The sequence below is a fragment of the Peromyscus leucopus genome, chromosome 1 (assembly GCF_004664715.2).
Source record: "Peromyscus leucopus breed LL Stock chromosome 1, UCI_PerLeu_2.1, whole genome shotgun sequence".
NCBI lineage: Eukaryota > Metazoa > Chordata > Mammalia > Rodentia > Cricetidae > Peromyscus > Peromyscus leucopus.
The window spans coordinates 42,801,740-42,818,930 of NC_051063.1; the positions used below are offsets into that span (position 1 = coordinate 42,801,740).

A 17,191-nucleotide genomic window follows, 5' to 3' on the forward strand; every position below is an offset into this window, starting at 1 on the left:
AGCTGGACCTTTTCTGCATGCTGATTAATTTTATGTGCAACACTAAGAAACCACTTCAGTGTGAGGCTATCTAGATTAGAATGTCACCTGCTACATCTTTCAATACTGCCTGGTTAGACACATCAACATAACCCTATCAACTGAAAATGAGGATATATTTCCTTTTAGATTTCCAATGCAAGTCACAGTTCTTGATGAACATACACTAGTCTAGGTAGAATCCCAGAGTCCATTTCAGTACCTAATATAATCTTAGTCTGTTAGAGGGTTGATTCATTTAAAAATTGAAATCCTTCCAAATATCAAATAGAATCCACTGCATCGAATTGGTTAAGATTTTATTTCTAAGTGTGTTTGTATTGCACAGCACACACACAAAGTTCAGGAGCCTGTGTAAGACAAGAGAGTGTCAGATTCCTTGGAGCTGTAATTACTGAGGGTTGTGAGTGACCCAGTGTGGATGCTGGGACCTGAACTTGGGTCTTCTGTAAGAGAAATATAACTAAGTGGTCTCTTGAGTCCTATATTGATTTTTTTATTAGTTTTCATTTCCCTCACAACTCTCATATTGCTAGGAATGCTTTTGTGTTACTGTATAACAGACACTTAACAGAATTGTTTAGTCTTTACTTTGTTTTGCACAGAAAGTGGGGCCTGAATTGTGTGGAGAACCAAATACTCATATATGCAAATCTATGATTCTAGAGGCAACTGCCTAATTAGTAGGTTTCCTCCTCTCTTCTAAGTGCTGTGCATGAGAATAATTCATGTATGGATTGTGAAGCTAAACAAAATGGTAAGTGAAAAATCCTTCAAATGGCACTTGGGACATAGAAAGTAATTTGTAAATATCTCTTATGCTTATATAGTCTAAATCTAGGCAGAATTTGTTTACAAGATTTTCCACTGCTGTTCTTTCTCCTGGGCCAGGGAACCTATTAAACCTGTTTCAATGGCAAAGTTTGTTCAGTTATTGCACAAATCATGGCAGAGGATGAAAACAGCAATGCAGATTTGTGTGGTCTCTGTGATTAATTGAGAAATGGCAGCTCTTCAGCCAGGGAGATGATTCTTCCATTTTATTCAACAGCACTAGTGGGATCTTTTGAGGGTGGTAGCCTGTAGGGGTCCACGGAGGCTTGTGGTGGTATTGTGTTCCCCAAAATATTGTACACCCTAATAAACTTATCTGGGATCAGAGGCAGAACAGCCACTAGATATAAAGGCTAGAAAATGGTGGCACTTACACCTTTAATCCTAGCATTCCAGAGGCAGAAATCCATCTAGATCTCTGTGAGTTCAAGGCCACATTGGAAACAGCCAGGCATGGTGACAACACGCCTTTAATCCCAAGAAGTGAGCCTTTAATCCCAGGGAGTGATGGCAAAAACAGAAAGATATATAAGGCATGAAGACCAGAAACTAGAAGCATTTGGCTGGTTAAGCTTTTAGGTTTTGAGCAGCACAGTTCAGCTGAGAACCATTCAGATATGAGGACACAGAGGCTTCCAGTCTGAGGAAACAAGATCAGCTGAGAAGTTGGCCAGGTGAGGTTATCTGTGGCTTGTTCTGTCTCTGTGACCATCCAGCATTTCACCCCAATAACTGGCCCTGGGTTTGATTTTATTAATAAGAACTTTTAAGATTCATGATACAGAGGCTCCCTAGTAAGGCCTTACTCAAGATCAGAGACTGGATTCCTAGAGTAGCCCAGAGGTCTATCACTCCTGATCAGTCTAGCTGCTTGGAAAGAAGTGGATAAGCCTGCTTCCACTGACTATGGTGCTGGGGTGAAGGGTGAAGGCTCATCACTTTTCTAACGGGGCCAATGGCATCACCCTCTAGCGGCTTCACAGCCATCTCCCCTTTGGGATTCACTCCTGAAGAGATCTGAGAACTTCATTGGAAGACCTTTGTTGTGTCTTCCAATATTTTGAACACTTACAAAGTACTTCCTTTGGGGTAGAATGACAGCTGGGCATGAAAGACTTTATTGTAACCTCCTGTTTTATCTTAGTTTTATTCATTTGGGGCTACTTAATCTTTCACTTGTTTTTAATGTGGAAGGGAGATAAAGGAAAATGGCTGAACAAAGTTCTTGACATAAATATAGAAGACTCAAAAGCCTGTTGTGTCTGTGATCTCAGCATGAGTTAGTTTTATTTGGGACATAGGTGTTTCAGAGTTAACTTTGATGAGGCAATCAGAAGCCAGCCAGAAATAATGGTTACACAGCTCCAAAACCTGAGCCATTTGAAGGGCTGCTGAGTATAGCCTTACCCCTAAGAAACATGCAGTGCAAAACCTACCTTGACTTTTCTAAAAGGAAAAGAATTAAGGACTTTTAAAGACTACTAGTAGAGATACAGAAAAATGGATAGTAGAGTTCCCATTTATTAACCCAGTTTCTCCTGTTGCTGACACCTTGGGTTAGTTCTAACAAAGATTTTCTTTGACCAAACTACTGACTCCTCTATGCATTCTTCTCAAGTAACCTTTGACTTGAACACCATTGTCTATCTTTATCTGGCCTGTATTTCCACTCTTAAGAAGACCCTGTGAACTTAGAGGGAATCTTCTACCCTTAATATCTGATCATTTCAGGGTTAGTCAAAGCCCTTATCTTCCACTCCCCAGCTGATCTCCCCAATCTCTTTTCAAGAAATCTGTCTCCTCAGGCTAGAAGTAACACCTTCTGTCTTTACTTGATCTCACTGGACTCCCATAAATGATCTCTTCATCTCTATAACATTTGGGTCTTTTGGTTGGTTGGTGGGTTGATTGGTTAGTTTGGGTGGGGTTGGGTTCTTTTCTTTTTGTTTTTTTATTTTTTAAAATGTATCCTTTGAGAATTTCCTACATGTATATGATGTATTTTGATCATATCTACCCCAGTCTCCTCTACTAACTCCCTCCTTGACACCTCTCAACACACTCCTTGCCAACTTCATGTCCTCTGTTTTTAAAGTTAATCATGTATGCAAATAAAGCTTTACTAAATGAATGTAAAAGTTCAAGGTTAAAAAAAATGGTTGCACATTTGCTTATTCAGATCTTCTGTATATGTGCCAATGATAAAGCCAGACATGCATTAAGGCAGTAATGACAGCCTTGTTCAGTAAAATCTGCTGCAGTAAGGAAAAGAGTCCATTGTCAACTGAACCGAACTGCAGCTACCACAATTAGTAAGACTCTAGTAAGAGTCAGGCAGCTGAGAATCTATGAAAGGCAGAAAGCAGTCAATATGATTAGGTCACTTAGGTATGCTAACTGTAGCCAAACTCTGACCCAACCACAGTCTTAGAAACAGGGACCCTAACTGCAAGTGTTGGTTGGAACAAGCAATGAATCCTTTGGACAGCTCTCATCTCTCCTAGAGAAGACTTTGAAAGGACTGGAATCATTATCCCTCTGATAAGACCTTGAGGTGTTAGAAACTGATGGTTTCTTGGTGAGTAGGAGTAGAGAGAGCAATGGATGAAATAATTTGGGCTGAAAGTCTGCTGTTTTCATAGATGAAGGCTGATGATTACTTGATAAGGGGGAGCAGGGGAGCCTGACTAAGATGATCAAGGAGCCTGTGAATGAACAACTGCACAAAAATGCTAAACTGTGTCCCCATTGGTTCAACTTTATTATCTAGAACATGATGCTTTTTTTCTTTCTCTCATTTGAGTCAAAATTTTCTGCATATGGATTTTATACATAATTTGTTACATTTTTGCTAAGATTTTTTTTGTTCTCATTGTACTTGTAAATGGTATTTTAAATTGTAAAATGCAATTGTGTAACAATAAGTATAGAAGCCAACAGCTCAGTTTTGCCAAGTGGATTTATTAACTGTGACCTTGCTGCTCTTGCTCGATTTTTCCAGGACCTTTTAGTTGAATTGTGGACCTTCTGTGCATGCCCAATGCAGTACAAGAGTTTTACTTCTATCCAAATACATGTGTTTTCTCTCCCTTCATGGTCTCACTGCACTTGATGATAGTATTTCTAGTGCAAAGTTAAAAATGGTGTGTGTTGGGGGGCATCATGTTTTGTTTCTATTTCAGTAAAAGAACACCTGGTTTCTCGCCAGTACACATGAGGAAAGACTTAGGGTTCAGTCAATCATCTTCACTTTTTAAAGTCTATGTTGATAAAATTATTTGGCCAGGACACATATCATTTAAATTAGTTACAACAGTTCCATTCACTGAACAATGCTCCAAGGAATGGAAAAATCTTCATGACAATAGTGGTGGTTCAGGAGTAACAGATCACATTTTCCTGCAGAAGAAAACATGACTAATGTTGATAGAGATGAGAGAAAAACATCAAAACAATGGTACTACTTGTTGCCAAAATAATTGAAACTGCCTAATGTATATCTGGGATTTTACATGCCTGTATTCTAACCCAAGAGTTCATAATAAGAGTCCATCTCTGTTTATCCATCTGTCTACATTTGTCTTTTATTGTGAATTAGTAAGCAGAGGGGTAAAATGGTAAATATAGCTTGATTCTTGCAATGGAGAATTCAGTCTATTGTAGAAATAAAAATCAATTTATCCTCAAGCAGTCCACTCTCTTGTATGGAAAACAGAATATCCCAAACTTTCTCCTTGAGGAGGACTCTTCAGGATGAATAACTCTATCAATCTATTTCTAGAAATAGCTTACTGAACCATTTGGGGTCCTAAAACATTTCAAAAGCAAAAATTATTTAATAAGTTCCCACTATTCAGTACCTAAACAAACATGAAGGATACTCAGATGTATACTTCCATATCTGTATTCACATTCACTGCAAGTAACTGTCATCTGGAATGATATATTCTATGAATGTCTCTACACCATACTCTATCACTATGTATTAGTAATCACTGTGTATTGATTTATGACATTTTAGATAGTATATAAATAATGTCACAATGGGCATGGTCTTTCACAAATGGCTTTCTTTACCTTATCTTACTTTTGTGGTCCATATTCATATTTGCAGACATAACTTCAGTTCATTTTTCTACTGAATATTACTCCACTCAGTACAAATAAACTCATAAATGTATCCACTCTCCCTTGGTGGCACTTAAATTGTATTTAAAAAGCATTTGCCTTGGATATTGTTCCAAAGGCCACCTGGGTGTATGTGCCAGAATTTCACTCAGGCTTCACATCTAGAAACAGATGCATGAAAGAGGACATGCAACTTCATCTTTATTAATTAGTTGGCCAGAGGCATTGCCAACTTTTACTCTGTCTTCCTTAAATGAGGCCCACCTCTGACTGCTGCCAACTTCATAGCTCCAGCATGGGGTACATGTTCTGTTTCTAGTTCTCACAGAATTGCATGTCTTTTCACAGGTCTGTGTGCTCTCCTTGTAGTATTCCTCTTTTTTTTTAATTCCCAATTAATAATCTTCCCAATTTATTTTAAGAATTTTTACTCAAGCCGGGTGGTGGTGGCGGGCGGCGGGCGGCGGGGCGGCGGCGGCGGCGGCGGCGGCGCACGCCTTTAATCCCAGCACTCAGGAGGCAGAGGCAGGCGGATCTCTGTGAGTTCGAGGCCAGCCTGGGCTATAGAGTGAGTTCCAGGAAAGACACAAAACTATACAGAGAAACCCTGTCTCAAAATCCAAAAAAAAAGACAATTTTTACTTAAACATTCCAGATGTTCAGTAATCCTTTCATAAATATACTTCAAAGTATTTCCCAGTCTAGGTTTGACTTTTGCCCTGTTTCTTTGCATGTTGTGATGCACATGTTTTCTTTGACTTTGACTCATCAAATGTGCTGCTCTTTCCCCACTGTTTCCTCTCAAGTAAAAATTGTTCTACAGTAAGTGAAAAATACAGTCTTCTATTTTCATTTAAAAATCATCAAATGTTGCTTTCATATCAATTTATTTGCTATCCAGAACTGAAATTTTTGTATGATTTAAGATATAATTATATCTCTAAAAGTTAGTTTGATTCTTTGGAGTTAGTATGATTTCATGGAACAGCTAATTGAATATGTCCAAAGCAAAAAAGCAGGAAAAAAAAGTATAGGTTTTGTTCATTGTCATTAGTCCCTAAATAATAGGTCCTAGTAATTATTTACAAAACATTTATGTTATATTAGTTAATACTGAAGATAGGGCTCAGTGAATAAGTTGTTGTCATGCAAGCATCAGGACTTGGGTTCATATCCCCAGCAACCATGTAAAAGCCAAGCATGGTGATGCACATCTTTAACGCTCTCACTGAAGAAGGAAATAGACAGATCCCAGATCTCACTGGCCAGCCAGTTTAACGAATAGGTAAACTCTGGGATCAGTGAGAGACCCTGTCTCAAAAAATAATACAGAGAGTGATCAAAGAGGAAACCAGACATCAACCATTGGCCTCTACATGTAGACATACACCTATATATATGCACATGCATGTACATGTGAACTCACACACAAACTACATGCATATAAAATTAAAATACACAAATAAAATTACATGAACTTTGATAAAAAATCTAGAGTACAACTCTTAATAAGTTATATGCAAATGCAGTGCTGTTTCACATGAGGGACTGAAACTCTGCAGACCTGATGTATACAAAAGTTTTAGAACCAACCCTCAGATAGCAAGTGATAACTCTCTATTTTGTATTTACTTAAATTTTTGATAATCTACAACACACAAATTTATTTTTTATATTTATCTGTGTTTAGCAACTTCACTGGAATCTCTTATTAATTCTAATAATTTACAGATTGTCTTAAATTTTCTATGGGAATAATATTATCCAATTGCAACATAACAATGGTGTTTCCCTTCTTCTCATCATTTTTTTTCTAATTATACTGGTAAGCCTTCAAAACAATATCGAATAATTAATAAGTAATTTTACCTACTTATTAAGGAAATGCACCTGAAATCTTGCAATTAAAAGTGAAGCTCTTAACATATACCTAAGTTAGCTTAAGAAAGCTATTTCTAGTTATAGTATGCTAAGACTTTAAAGGTTTCCTTTTAAATTAATAAGTAGTGGGTAGGTATGGTAGTGTATGTCTATAAAACCTGAACTTGGGAGAGTCAAGAGGACCAGAAATCCAAGCTTCTCCTCAGCTACATAGGACATTCAAGGCCAATGTCTATAGCCTGTTGGACCTTATCTCAAAATTAATTAATAAATCAATGGATAGATAGTATTAACTTTTTGTAGTTATTGAGCTGAGTTAAATTATTCTAGTAGAAGCCAGTCTGATGTACAGAACAAGTTCCAAGATAGCCAGGGCTATACAAAGAAATCCTGTGTCAAAAACAACACCAAAAAAATATTATTCTAGTAGACTATCTAGAACATTACCATATTGACAATCTTATTGAAAAATGTGCTTTTGTCAGTTGCTATTGTGAACTATAATGTTACATTACCAAAGTACTCCAAACCACTGATACTTAATGGAGTACTATTTAGCCTCAGGGTTCATACATCTTCTGGCTGGGAGGCAAAGGAGGCTCTGTCCAGAAAGGAGAGTTGCAACAATTTCCCCCTTTGAAGGTCAGCTGATTTTAGATAGGTTGAACTAGTCAACTATATCCATGTCCATAAGATGGAATGATCAACACACTCTGTTTTGCAGATATCATTGTGATCTTCTTCTTCTCTTTCTTCCTCCTCCTCTCCTTCTCCTCCTACTTCTCCTCCTCCTTCTATTACTTCTTCTCCTTCTGTTTTAAATAGCATATCTTTATAGCTCTTACTGATTTTTTAAAATTTACTTATTTTGCTGGTTTTATTATAAACTAGTGCTAAGTCTCTATGCATTACCTTGTACAGGTTCTCATTGAGCAGAAAATAATTCAGGGCAGACTCCCAAGTCAAATGTAAGAAAATCCACCCCCATTGGCCTATTGGTGAGAATGAGCTCTTACATGGCATAGAGAGTATTGGTGAAATTATTAAGGCCACTCCATGTAGTTAAAAGGGAGGTTTATTAGTGGCATAACTTACAAATGAAGGGAAAGGTAGGTTACAGGGTCTGGGGAAGATGTAGCGCAGTCTGACAGTGTTCTCTGGAGAACTCTGCTCAGTCTACCTCTAGCATCCAGGGTCAAGGAAACAAGAGAGCACAGCACATCCAGATCTCGGGTCTTCAGGGTCCTCTCTTGGCCCCGCCTTGTAGGCATGACAGTTACTGAAGTCTCAATGGGGGTTGGAACTTCCAGATCAAAGCTGGAATGGCTACCCACTAAAGAGAGGGTACAGAAAGGAATGAAAATCTTAACTCAATATGGCATTTTAACCCAATGTGACCTTCCACTTGGTTTTGTAAGATGGAAAATCATTAAGATTGTAATTTAAGATTCATCCTTTCTTGGATTTTTATATTTTCCTTTTATTGGAAATAGATTCTTTTCTCATATAATATATCCCGTTTACGGTTTCCCCTCCCTCTGATTCTCCCAGTTCCTCCCTACTTCCTCTCCCCTCCAGACCCACTCCCTTTCTGCTTCTCATTACAAAATAACAGGCTTATAAGAGGTAACAACCAAACGCGGCAAAATAAAATACAGTAAGGTGAAGCAAAACTATCGTATTGAAGTCAGGCACAGCAACCAAATAGGAAAAAAAAAAAAAAAAACAGTCCCTAGAGCAGGCACAAGAGACAGTTCAAGCCATCAGAAGTCCCATAGAAATACTTAGCTAATAGCTATAATATATATGCAGAGGATCTGGTGCAGACTCATGTAGACCCTGAACTCGCTGCTTCAGTCTCTGTAAGCTCATATGCACCTTGCTTAGTTGATTCTTATTCTCCTGGCGTCCTCCATCCCCTCTGGCTCTTAAAATATTTCTGCCTCCTCTTCAGTGGGATTCCCTGAGCTCTGGGGAGTTGAATTTGATGGAGACATCCAATTTAGACTCTCTCTGAAAAATGTCTGGCTATGGGTCTCTGCATCTGTTCCCATCTGCTGCTGGAGGAAGCCTCTCTGATGATGACTGGATAAGGCACTAATGGATAGTATAACAGAATATAGTTAATAGTCATTTTATTGATGTTTTTAGTACAGTGGTATTTGGTTTTACACTAGGTCTCTGGACCATCTAGTCCCTGGTTCTTGGTTACCCAATCAATGTTAGACATGGGTTCCTTCTAGTGGAATGGGCCTTAAGTCGAATCAGACATTGGCTGGCTACTTCAACAAGTTCTGCATCACTATTGCCCTAGCATATTCTTGTAGACAGGACAGATTGTAGATCAAAGGTTTTGTGGCTGGGTTAGTATCCACATTTCCCTTTCAGTAGTTTAGAGAATACCTTACTGCACCAAAGAGACTAGAACAGAGGGATGAAGGCTCCATGTAGGCACCAGCTCAACTTCTCTGTGTTCAATGAGATGTGTGAGTTTTGTCCTCAGCAAAGGGGTGCTGCTGTCATTTTTCAAAAAACAATCCTTTGTTTTAGCAACAGCCTGGGCTGTTTGGGAGTTTTCATGTGATTCCCTTGTCGAACAACTCAGCTGAATGCAACCCAGTCTCATCACTGGAAGCCTTGCCTGGCAACAGGGATTAGTCAGTTGAGACTCTGTATTCCCATTGCTAGGAGTTCTCATTAGTATCACCTTCATAGATTCCAGGAGGTGATACAAGAGGTTTCCACTGCACTAGGTTTCCACAACATCCCCTAAATGCTCTCCAATTCCAGATACCTCCTCCTGTACTCTCTACCTCCCCCCACATCTGATCTCCCTGCTCTTGTCCTCACCCCCAGGCCATCTGTAAAACCCTTATATATTCTATTTCCCCCTCCCAGAGAAATGCATGCATCCCTGCTAGACCCCTCCTCTTTACCTAACTTCTTTGGGTCTGTAGATTGTAGCTTGGTTATCTGCTTTTGTAGTTTTTACTGAGAAAAAAAAAAAGTTCAAATAGCATGGACCATTCTCTTTTGTTTCTCTCATCATGAAAACATGGATAAATGGATTAGTACCAATATATCCAGGGCATGAATTACCCAATACTCTCCTAAGGCTGGCCACTTACTTTGTTCCTTATTTAAGCCTTATATTTTCATAAGATAATTTCATGTGCTTCAGGGTTTCACTTACATATTTAAATAAAAGACAGTACAGCTACATCAGTCAGAGTTCAATCAAGAAACAGTCACTATGTGTGAGGTATAAATGATGAGTTTGGTACAAGAATTTGAGTGCTGCTAAAAGAGTGGAAATTTGACACAAGAGCAAAGCCAGGACTTGTGAGAAACGTAAGAAACTATTTGCACTTGTGTGGATGCACAATGGGAATTGTGAAGAGGTAGCAAGACAGAGGGGTCCAGCAGCAGCAGGGTGTGATCAGAAGCTCTTCTGAGTATCAAAGACCTACTGAGAGTAATGGGCCCTGCTTTGTTTCTACCTGCTGAATCTCACATGAATCACTCTCAGTAAAAGAACACTTGGAGGAGGCTGTTCTCCAGCATTCAATAAGAAGAATGGTTGTTGCTATGTGGCAAAAAAAAAAAAAGAAAGCAAAAATGAGCACAATTTATCTCTACAAAGCAGTCATCCATATAAAGCATTTATTTCATTCTTTTACAAATATATCTAGCCTGACATGTATGCTTTCTTAATTAATTACTACTGTTTCATTCACAGATATTTATAGAGTACAATGTGATAATTGAATATATGTATACATTGCCAATACTTATTCTTGCCAGCACATAACATCCTTCAACTTACTAGATTCAATTCACAAAATGTACAGTCTGAAAATAAGACATCACCAATAATAGCATTAACTAAAGAAAAGTGCATAGAAATAAACCCAATAGTGAATGCACAAAGCCTTTAACAAAAAGTATCCTAAGTATACTAAAAGGCATAAAAGAAAATTTTAATAAATTGAGCAATATGCCATGGAGGCTAGTATACAATAGAGGTCAGTTTTTTTTTCCAAATTAATCTGTGAATTCAATACAAAAGTCATAGAAAGAATAGCCAGAAGGATTAAATAAACTTATTCTAGAGTTTATGTAGAAGAAAAGCCAAAGAATAGGCTATCAAATTTATGAATGAACAAGAAAAGCCTCATCAGACATTATACCTATTATGAAGTTGTGGTGCATTTTAAAGGTATAAAACTAATTCAGAAACTGAAAATGGAAATAACACCATGGCATAAATATTAATAAACCCCCACAGTATAAAACTTTGATGACAAAAAGACATTTCAACAAAGCCAGTAGGAAAACATGGATGATATAGTTTATTTTTTTGTAAAACTTACTCTATGGTGAAAAATTTGGGTCTTTACTTTTTAATTCCATCCAGCTATGTACTAAATAAACAAAGATGCCAGTGCAAAGATAGAAAAATAATCACACAGGAGAAAATATAAGAGAATATATTTTTGACTAAGTTTGTAAGTAAATGTTCTTAAAGAATTGTTCACAAGTCTATAATATAAAAAAATAGTGTTTATAGAAATCCACTCCTTTGTACACTAATTATAAAACATAACTGAATAAAAGGAGCTTGTTGCTGGAGGGCTTCTCTCCAGGTTCCACCAAGGCCCGCAGTCCCACAATCCACGTATAAAATAATCACTCAGACGCTTATAATACTTATAAACTGTATGGCTGTGGCAGGCTTCTTGCTAACTGTTCTTATATCTTAAATTAACCCATTTCTATAAATCTATACCCTGCCATGTCACTTGTGGCTTACCGGCGTCTTTATGTGTTGCTTGTCCTGGCGGTGGCTGCAGTGTCTCCCCTCCTTCTTCCTGTTTCCCCAATTCTCCTCTCTCTTTGTCCCACCTATACTTCCTGCCTGGTCACTGGCCATCAGTGTTTTATTTATATAGAGTGATATCCACAGCAGGAGTGTAAATTGAGGCACTCTGCATGAGAGAAAATGCTGCGCCCAGAAATCATGGGTTATTAAATGATAATCACAACGTCGGACATGGGACACCTTCCCACGAGGTCAGGAATCCACAGGACACTACCAAAACAACATTAGCAACTTCCGTTGCTCTTGTTTGCACCTCCTAACTAAAGAGAAACATCCTATTACTGAAGGTACCACACACACACTTATTTGAAGCACATGGAAAAATCAATTTGGAACTGACTAGGAAACTTCTTTCCAGCTGGCTAGGTTTCATAGTACCACAAGGTGCTACACAGGCCCCTGGAAGAGGAAAGATGTTAATGATCCTGCCCAACACTGGATGCTTAATACTACAAAACTGACCTGCCAAGCAAGATGTAGTTCCTGGGGCAATAGTGGCAGGACTGTTATGGAGGTAACCAATGGCTTTCTAGTTAATCTTGAGGCCCGCTTCACAGGAGGACATTCATTCCTGATAATGTACAGTTGGTCATAGCTCATGGCTAGGGAGCTCATAGGCCCCAGGGGAATGGGGAAACTTTAGTAAATGGTTGTAAAGTCAAACTGCTTTCTAAACATTTACTTTATATCCATAGATTTGTGCTTCTCCCAACCTTCGCCAGAGAAATTTCTTTTGTACAGTGAGCTGTTGCTGGAGGGCTTCTCTCCAGGTTCCCCAAGCCCCGCAGTCCCACAATCTACTTATAAAATAATCACTCAGACGCTTATATCACTTATAAACTGTATGGCCGTGGCAGGCTTCTTGCTAACTGTTCTTTTATCTTAAATTAACCCATTTTTATAAATCTATAGCTTGCCACGTGGCTGGTGGCTTACCGGCGTCTCTACATGCTCTTCTCCTGGCGGTGGCTCCAGTCTCTCTCCTCCTTCTTCCTGTTTCCCCAATTCTCTTCTCTCTTTGTCCCGCCTATACTTCCTGCCTGGTCACTGGCCATCAGTGTTTTATTTACATAGAGTGATATCCACAGCACTTCCCCTTTCTTCTTCTTTTTTTTTTTTGAAACAATTCTTTAAATATTTAATAAATCATTTATTTGCAAATAAATAATGTATACCACACCTAAATAAACATTTGCAAACTGGTAATCCCCAAGGATATCATTTCTGAATTACAAATTGGAAGAGTGAAGCTTCACTGAGTCACAGGAGCCAAAACTGAAGCCGTCACTCCTGCCATACTCCTACTTATGTGATAGATACTTCATCAAGGAGTGTTTTCTGTTTTTGATGCTTACATCAACAAGGTTAGCACAAAACTGTCCTTTGGTTACTCTAAACTTATAGTCCGGAGGATTTTATTTTCCTATACTTGAGCCCCTTCTATACATGGCCCTTCAAGCAAAGGGAAAGATTCTTCTTATGATTCAAGAGGTTAATCTACATGGAGAATTCATTTTAAAATACTACGCATGTTTTAAAATGAGTTCTCTTTATCCATGTTCTGAATTAGTCTCTCTGCTGAATGGTTTCTACACCTAGCCTAAGTACAGCCTGAAAACTTAGGCAACATCGGGAACTATGGGGCTAAGTCCAAGGAGGTGCTTCTAAGGGCCTCAGAGTTCTCCACCTGAGAGATCAGTGCATCATCTGCTCCACTCCGTATGACAACACACTTGAAAATACGGTGCATGTTTTTTACTTACATACCACCAGATACAACTCGTACCTTTAAAAAAAAATTGTGTGCACATGGGGCACGTGTGGTTATCGGAGGACAACTTGTGGAACTGGTTCCCTTCTTCCCCTTTTTAGGGGCTCCAGAGATCAAATTTACATCATCAGGCTTATACAAGCAAGTGCCTTACCAAGAGTCATCTCTCCAGCCCACAGCCACTAGAGAACTAAGGAGTCTCAGAATTTCAAAAACTTAAATATTCAATCCTTCACACAGCTTCTAACTCCTTACGTGAGAGGTACTAAATAAATTAAATGTTCTTTATTAACAGAGGGAAAAAAGGAAATCAAATGCTTCTAATGTAGTCGATCCTCAGAAAGGGCCCATCATCATTTGCAGCTGGAGAGGACACATTTCACTTCCAACCGTCCTTCCAAGTGGAAATTACTTAAAACATAAGGAAAATAAAAAAGGAGCCACACAGCCAACGCAGAGTACATCAAAACCCAAATGTAAATATAATCAAGTGAAGTTTTTCCTGAAAGAAGGAAACAGTCACTATTCATACCCTCAAGGAGATCAATTATACAACAAAGTTTAAGTGGACGAAGACACTTTTCTCACTTTAGTGTACATAAAAATAAATGCAAATAAAAATAAAACGCATGTTGTCTAATTTGGGGGGTTATATAGTTAGAAATATATAATTCTATTTTTATGGGCAGGGCTAGTTGAAATAAGTTAGCACAATCATTTGAATTGGTTGTCTGCACACTGGGCAGGGCTTATTTCTTTTTTTTAGCTTCTTTGCACATGTGAAACATGACATGAGATGTCCGGTTTTGCCATGAACGATGCAGCCGTTTTTTAGGCCGCCCTTGGCAAATCACACATGGTTCAGTGGCATTGAGAGAGAAGCCGGATTCCATGCTTTCTCCTCTGTTCTGTGTCTCCTCCTTCTCCAACTCTCTGACATCTTCTTGGCTGCCGTACACAATGCTGCTGGAAGTGGAGGGCTGGGAGCAGTCCTCACTGTCCTGTGACTGGAAGGTATGTCCTTCTTTATCATCACTCTCCTCAAGGCACGGCTCCTGAGAGTCACTCACTGTAGGTTTTTTTCCATCAGGCACATCTAAGCCTTCTTTTTCGGCGATCTCTCTGTTATCTTTCCCTTTCCCTTCGGGAAGCCAATTCTCACGAAGGGTCCAACATCTGTTGCAGTGGGGTGGAAGCGGGGGATTCATTTCACCGCAGGAGGTGCATTTCCAATAGTCAGCTAAAGAAATTTCAGGATCTCCCTCAAAGGAGTCTGCATCACTTTCTCCTGTCTGATACACCGTGACTCGATAGACCTCATCATCCTCATCTGAGAGCTCATGCCCTTCTTCACTCAGGCTGTAATCTTCTGAGTCAAGAGACTCAACTTCAAATTCTACACTAAATTGATCGGAACCTGAATCCTGATCCAACCAATCACCCGAATGTTCACTTACACTATCATCAAGGTCCTGGTTTGAGGGGGTCTCTGTGGACTCACTGCTGCTGCTTCTTTCACAGCATATCTCCCGTAACACACACAGCGCCAGGCTTTCATCAAAGGAGAGGGACCTGTGGCGCTTCCTCTGTCGCTCACCAGGTAGTTCATCTGCGTTTTCTTCTGTCTCACTAACTGCTCTCCTTCTGGATGAGGTAGACGGTCTGGAAACTGGATCTGAAGAGGAAGGCTTCTCTTCTGGTGGCTCCAGCACAGGGTCCTTCCGATCACTGCCACCTTCAGGTTGACACCTGCTCTCACTCATGGATGTGCCGGAGTCTGCGGGCTCTTGCTGACTTACAACCACCAAGTTTCTGTAGATCATTGTATATATTTTCCTGTGCTCTTTCACAGAGAAGCTCGGCACTCCAAACAAATCTCCTAGAAGATCATTTGAACAATACACAATATGTTGCTGCTTCTCATCATATAATCGTTTAGTCATAATATACTGGCCAAGATAAAATATAATCTCTTTCATAGTATAAATATCCTTTTGGGCACCGACAGACTGTAACAACTTCAAAAGCAATGGTTTCGGTCTCACCAGAGTCTCTTGTTCCGAAGCTGGAATCTGTGAGGTGCTTACAGCACCGTCAGTAGACACAGACATGTTGGTATTGCACATTGGCCTGGATTGCAGACCGGAGAGGGGCCGTCGTCGGGGTGGTGGGAGGCCACAGGTGTCCCTGTCTCCCGCTCGCCGGCACCCTAGCTGCTGCTGCTTCTCCCCCGCGTGGCTCCCGACCCGGCACGGCCCGACCCTTCACGGGACACGCGGCAGCCCCGCGGCCTGGACCTGGGCCTGGGCCTGGGCCCGGGCGACCATTTCGCTCTGGAGCTCGAGCGACGGCGGCCCTTGACTCAGAGCGCGGCTGTCCCTCGGCTTCCCTCCGGGGGCCGCGGAGGGCCCCACCCCGCCTCTCTGCCTCTTCTCCGCCGCGACAAAGCCCTTTCTTCTTTTTTTAAAAAGAAAGGTTTTAACTTTAACATGGTAAAATTACATATAACAAAACAATTACCGAGCAAGAATTATAGTTACAATATTAAAGAAGATGTCCTATCTATCTTATATTTGTGAGTTTAAGGTTTTATAGCTAACTTATCTTTTATCATAACTGAGGAAATTACACCTATCTAGTCTTCAACCACATCAAAGACCTGAGAAGGAACATAATGGTACCTGAGAAATGGTAGATGGATGCAAGCAACTTTCGGGAATCTTGCAAGAGTAGACCAAGACAGTTGGCAGCCTGGACAGTCACCTAATGTTTCTCAGCATTGTTGGTGCATTCAAATTGGCTACAGGCCTAGAGTATCTGACAGACCATTTTTAGAAGCAGGAATTTTAAGAGACCATCTTACACTGTCTTGGCAGAGTACAGTGGTCGCTTTCCTTGTGTCCCACTTGTCCAGAAAGGACAGCATTGCATTTGTACTGTCAGCCATCAAGGCAAGGGCAGTTCTTTGCCCAGTAGGCCATTTTGTGCCAAAAGACAAACTTCCAAATAGAAATGTCTTAGAAGCCCAACATTCTCTCGGGATCAATTGGTGCAGCCAGGAGCAATTGTGTCTCACGTCAACAGAATTCTAAGTTATTTAAATGCCATATTCTCTAGGTCTATGAAGTGTTTGAAGATTACCTATCTATCTGAAATATATCTATGTATACCTAGAAGACTTAACTAACATGGCTACAAATATGATTATCATAGATGACTAATTATTAATCTATTTTTAATTATCCATTACAATTTTAAATGAGTTACATAAACATAATATCTCAAACAAGAATAGAAATATATATATATACAGTATAACAAAATTAACTTCAAGTTTGTATCAATAAACTAAAATTTTATACCAATGTAAAACATTTTAAACATAAACTAAAATCTATACCAATGTAAAACATTTTAAACATAAACTAAAATCTATACCAATGTAAAACATTTTAAACAAGTTGTTCTTTAAAAGTAGGTTCATTAATCTACCCTTTTATCTTATCATCTCCATATCCTATATATCCATATCATATCCCCTTTTCTTTTTAGAAAGAGATCACATTTATAATCAACCTGTTTTAAATAAAAATATTGGTTTTTCTCTGTCCCACACCAGAGGGCTCTTCTGATTTGGGACACAAGAATCACTTAAC

The 17,191-nt window shown here is 39.3% G+C and overlaps 1 pseudogene; it reads right to left on the reverse strand.

Moving 5' to 3' along the window:
* Positions 1 to 14,156: 14,156 nt before the first annotated feature.
* On the reverse strand, positions 14,157 to 15,789 carry LOC114702428 (annotated as a pseudogene).
* Between the last annotated feature and the right edge of the window lie 1,402 nt (positions 15,790 to 17,191).